This window comes from Psittacula echo, assembly GCF_963264785.1.
Source record: "Psittacula echo genome assembly, chromosome: Z".
In the NCBI taxonomy this organism is placed as follows: domain Eukaryota; kingdom Metazoa; phylum Chordata; class Aves; order Psittaciformes; family Psittacidae; genus Psittacula; species Psittacula echo.
In genome coordinates this window covers 76,019,231-76,025,210 of record NC_137742.1, presented here as the reverse complement: position 1 = coordinate 76,025,210, position 5,980 = coordinate 76,019,231, and positions in this window count along the sequence as shown.

Genomic DNA, 5,980 nt, shown 5'->3' with positions numbered 1-5,980 from the left:
CCTATGGCCACTGTGTGCTGTACTCTGTAAATTAACGTTAAGTTTCACAGCTGGACAAATTTAATATAAGCCCATACAATTCAGTTTGATGCCTCCAACTACTGTTTGAGTTTCCCTCTTTGGCCCAGTTAGCACAAATCTCTCCACAGGTTTTTGTAAAGTTTCCTCCGTAAGCTTGACACAGCTGACAGCATTTGGAAAGACCCATGTGCCTTTCCTGTCCAGCTACTGTGCTGAAAAGTGTGGCCTCTGAGATCCTTTTGTAAACCTATAAACAATCAATCCCTTTCATAATCATTTGAATAATTTTTTAAGAACAAATGCAGCCTGTGATAGGATATATAGCCTCAGTCTTCCTCTAATAGCATTAAGTTTTCCATCCCAAGACAGCAAGCAATTTGGCTGATATCTAGATCAAGAACACAAAAGTTCTCAGTCTCTGCACTCTTAGAATTACGTGTCTCCCTTTTTTACTGTTTAATTTACAATCTCTGCTCTATCTGTCTGCTCTGTTGGATGACAGCCCTTCCCACAAAACTCACCTAGAAGTTCACAAAGCAGATACAGAAATAGTCCAATAATCTTACAAACTCTGGAAATTTGGACTATATAATAAAGTAGTTTTTGTGAACTTACTTGCAAGCCTCAGAAGATAGCAACACTAGAGATCCTTGCTTAGGCACATGCATAATGAATTTTTTTTTCAACTTGGAACTTTCCCTGTAAGATATGATTGTCATGTTGATCAGATTTGACTGTGTTAGATTAGCAAACAACAAGTAATTCTATTATAATTGTCACTTTAGCTTGTGTCAGCATGGTACCATACATAATCCAGCAAGTCTTTTATATCTTAGAATCGTAGAATAGTTTGGGTTGGAAGGGATCTTCAAAGGTCATCTAGTCCAAACCCCCTGCAATGAGCAGGGACATCTTCAACTAGACATATCTTGGACAGTAGTCCTTATTTTTACATTATCTGATACTAAATTCCACTAATAATCTTCAAATTCACAGGAGTCTTTTGCCATATTTCCTCTTTTTTCATCTCATATAGAGACAAAGGAGGTGGGGAAGACTAAATCCACAAAGACGTCTGGATTACCATCATCAGAAAATGAAGGACACTCTTAAACCAGAAAAGAGACACAGCTCAAGTTATCAGAGGAACCAGGGATGAAACTAGAGCAAATTCTATTTTTGTTGTAAAACATTTTCATTTCATGAACCATTTAATGGTATCTCTGAGCAGCTTTCTAAATTGGATTCTTTGTTATTTAGTGAAGTTAGTCCAGATCCTAACTTAAATGTGTATGCACATATTCTACATAGTGCTTACAATAAAAGCAAGCACTGCACACTTTTTCCAAATTTAACAGTGAAGAAATCAGAGCTCCATCCTATTCACCTTGAAGACATAAATAATTGTTTGAGACTTTGAAAATCTCAGCTCCTGGTGACTCCACCTACTCTGAAAAATGTGTGGTGCTGTTTCCTTAGGGGTTCCTGAGCTTTAACATAACTCCTTAAAAACATTCTCCCCTACTGCTAAGCCCTAGGTGACAAGAGGTAAGGATTAAAACTTCTCATCTTCAAGTGGCACTGCAAGATAACAAAGACATCAGAAACAGGCTTTGAGACAAAACAGCAAGTGACACTATAGGGCTTGCTGCGCATATGTAAGAAAGTAACATGTAATATACTGAAGCCAAGATGCAGTAGAGTACTTTAAATTATCTCACCTATACAGAAATGGAAGTGTAACATCTAACTCACTAGGTTTAGTTCTTAAGAACTTCGCCAACAGATGCTTTAGAATCATCTTGTAGATCCAAGATGCTGCTATTCTGCTTATTTCACCATCACTGTCAAAGTAACTCCTGAAGTGCCATAGCTTCGTATAGTAAATCATTCTAAACGCTCTAACTGCAAAAAAGTTGATCATATAAAGTAACAGGCAAATGCTTTTGCTCTAGAGCCTGAACAATGCAGTCATCACTTGATACAACAAATAAAGGCACCCCAGACTATAAGCTCATTTTTCGTGTATGCCACTTCAAGTATAGCATGACAGCGAGCACATTTTCCTCAAGACTATAGTCAACTCTCGTACTGATAGAGGAGGGCAATTCACATAAAACCTGCCACAAAAAGCAGAAATTTTAAGGTACAGGAATTTCCATCATTGTATGAATATTCCTTATCACTTGACACAGTAAGTTTCTATAAAACGTATGGTTATAATACCAGGTTGAAGCACTCTTCCCAAGCACTTCTGATGTGAGGACTGAGGATTCATCCCTGCTCACAATAGCTGCCACCTCCAAGCATTTTACAGCTATTGTAGTTCATCCTACTACAGTGAATATAGTGTGCACTTTTGCTAGCTAACAGAGGGAGGAAAGAAATTGAAATAAAGAGAAGCCATATCTAAATGTAGACAACTTCTTTGCAAAACAGTATTAGCAAACAAAATGTCGTGTTCTAATACCACTGCCAGTGTACAGAACACTAGCTACTCACTACATATTTGCCTGAATAATCCATATGCCTCATGTTCTGCCACCTCCTTATTCCAGTGGGAGAGCTAAATGAATTTGTAGCTGTAGGAGCTACATAAATTACTTTTTATGCATTCACATTTGTAGTTGAAGATACTAGGAACAACAAAAGTGGTTATCATGTAAAAGCCAAAAAAGAGCATTATCATGTAAAAGCTAAAAAAGGGCATTATCAGCTTTTGCCAATCATTCAAATCAGCCTATCTCAAGGAAGCAAGTGCATTCATATCTTATTTGCAAATGTTTTTTTCACTTCATACATACATAAATATGTTCGTTATGCACAAAAAACTTGTTTATATAGATGTAACTGCCATGTTAGAGTCACTCACCTGCGATGTTTTTAAAGTGTCTCCTCCAATCCTCTTACTTCTATGACAGCTGAGAGACACAAGAGAAGCTAAGTACCAAGCCTCCCACATGCAATTGACATTGCTTTGTTATAATTCTGCCTGGATTTAAAAATAACCTAGAAGCTTAATCTTTGCAGCCACCCTTTTTACCTTTCACTACACACACAAATTCCTTTATGCTCTGCTGTTTAAACACTCAACTGAGCAGTGTGCAATCTCTTTACTGGTAAATCACACTACTAAAACATTTCTTAATATGCATGTAGTAGAAAGCAGAGGTAATACAATTAAACGTCCTTTAAAAAAAAACTAGCAAAAATCAAGAACCAACGCAGAGAACAAGTATTCACCAGACAGTTTTATTTACCTATTTGAATACTGGTATATAGATAACATTATTGTATAAATTTCTGATTTGAGATTTCAACAGACACGAATGGATATCCAGCCAATTCCTTATAGCTATCTTAGCCTTGTATTTGGTTTTCCCTGACAAAATATTAATTAGAGGAACAAATGCAATGGAAACTGGAGTGCCACCCTCATATATTTCAATCAATATCCTCTGTGTATCACAGCTGCATCCCAAGACATTGTCATGTTAGGTACAGTACCTTTTAAATGATGCCACCAAGCTCCCCACAAGATTATTAATGATCAAATGGTATTTTTCCCACAAAACCAAAATATGCAGCTGAAAGCATTTTAATACAGCATGTAATAAATGAAAATTTTCATTAAATAGTTAAGGCTGTAGGAAACTTCACATGAAAATTAAATTTCTAGGGTAAAAAAAAGCATTTTCGTAAAAATCTGCATGTCAGCTCACCCAAAACTATCAAAGTAGGTAGCAGCATATAAAAACTATCACATAAAGCATGTTTGCAGATATATTTTATACTGAGCTAGATAAAGATGGCTGACCACGTGGAAGCAGGCTTGACTACCGTGTGACTAAGAACTGGCAGCTGCAGTCTCCTCTGCAGCTACAGAAATAATTTTTCAATTTCCGTAACTAATCCACATCAAGAAGCCAAAAGTGAAACCAAAAAGAAAAACCAACCAGGTTTAGTTTTCCATTTCAGAGAGATATGAACAAGTTCAAAAGTAGTATTGCCTCTAAAATCTAGGGTCAAAGTAGCCATTAGAGGTTGAACTGTTGGTTGGTTATAGTTTTAATTTCTTTCACTTTAGAAATCTAACGTGACATCAATTAAACACTTTAACACCAAGTTATACTTAGGCAACGAGGCTGGTTGTATAACTGTCTTTCTCTACTTTAACTGAATTCCATTTTTCATCCAAAATCTCGACATTTGAATAAAAGAAATTGATCAGATGAATGCCATTAACTAACAAAATAGGAATAAGAAGTATGAACGTGTTATGACAAAATGACCATGCATCTTGCTGATTACTTATTAAATGAGTAAATCTGAAAATTAATTAACCATCATAGTTACTAGACTAACGTAATCCCAAGACAAGTAAGACAAAATCTAAAATCAGTATACATGAAATGCACAGGACAGAAAGAACAGTTATATAAGAAAATTCACCTTAAATTCTACATCTGCTTATGTTGAAAAACATTCAATTCATTTTGGTGATGATTAATCTGAAACTACTGTTTTATAGAGAACTTAAAACTGCAGTTACCACTGCAAATGAAGTTGCACTTTAGAAGACAGTAACAGTACAGTATGTTTGTTTCAGTTGCCTTAACATATTTTGCTTTCTGTTTCTTTTTTATACACATAGTCCCACTACCCTGCGGCCTACTACAGCACCTTCTGAAAGTATGTCAAATATAACTCCAACTTCTTCTGGTAGGATGAGAAATTTGTTTCTGCTTAACAAGGGGAAAAAGCAAAACCTGTCCCACATTCAACAAGCAAAACCAATTTGTCCCTAGTATTGAAAGATACAGAATGACCTCAAGAGAAAGCAAACATCTTTGTAAAGTTTACTGTCAATTTCTATAAGATAAAGTGTACTTATAAAAGGAGGAATAAGATTGTTCATAGAACTTCAGAACAGAGGTTTGCCATGACAGCAACACCTCAGCACCTTACACTAAATACGAAATAATAATGGTAACATTCTTACACAGAACTGGTCAGAATGGATCTAGTCTTTTCTAAAGCCCCTCATAGGATCAAAAGTAATTCAATAAAAAGAGTAATAGTCTCCTGATTTTTTTTTTTTTTTTCTTTTTAAAGCAAGCAAGCTACATCTTTCTCATGTTGAGCCAAAATGAAGGCTATCTCTTTCATATGGCTCAACGGAAGCACAGCATTGCCAAAACCAACTGCAAATGCAAGTCACATCAGGTTTTGGTTGTACTGGGTTTCTCTGACACACAAGTTTGAGAGGCCAGCCATGCAGAATCCTAGACTCAGAGACTGGTTTGGGTTGGAAGGGACCTTAAAGCCATGGGAAGGGACACCTTCCAATACACCAGGTTGCTGCAAGCCCCGTCCAACCTGGCCTTGAGCACTGCCAGGGATACAGCATCATAACTACCTAGATGTAAAGGTAGATCTAGATGTAGATATGTAACACCTAGCTATTTTAATATTTTTGTGACTTTAATTACAGAAGAAAACACTGTGGTCATGACAAGGAAACATACCACCATTACCTTAAGCAATTTAAATTTTACTTGAAGTGGTAAGTGCAATTGCAGGAAAGGAAAGCAGGTGGAAAAAAAACTCTACCAGCAATGAGTAAACGACAAGAGCAAACTGGACTGGAGAGGACAGATCAGGAGCTTCTGATTGCTCCAGGACCCACTCCCACCCCCCCTCCGCCGACTTGCTCATAAAACGATGCCAGTCTGTATTTTACACGACAGAGAACAGAGCCTGAACTTTACAATAAAAACTAACTCATTAAGGCGACAGCTGTGTTCTTCACTTTCGGGCCGGGTCTCCCCCAGCAGGACCGGAGAGCACAGCGCTTCCCACGCACCCCGCAGGCACACGGACAACCAGCCCTCCCCCTGCGCCGCCGGTAAACCGCCCCACCACCCGGCCGAACCGGTTTGGCGGAGGATTCGATACC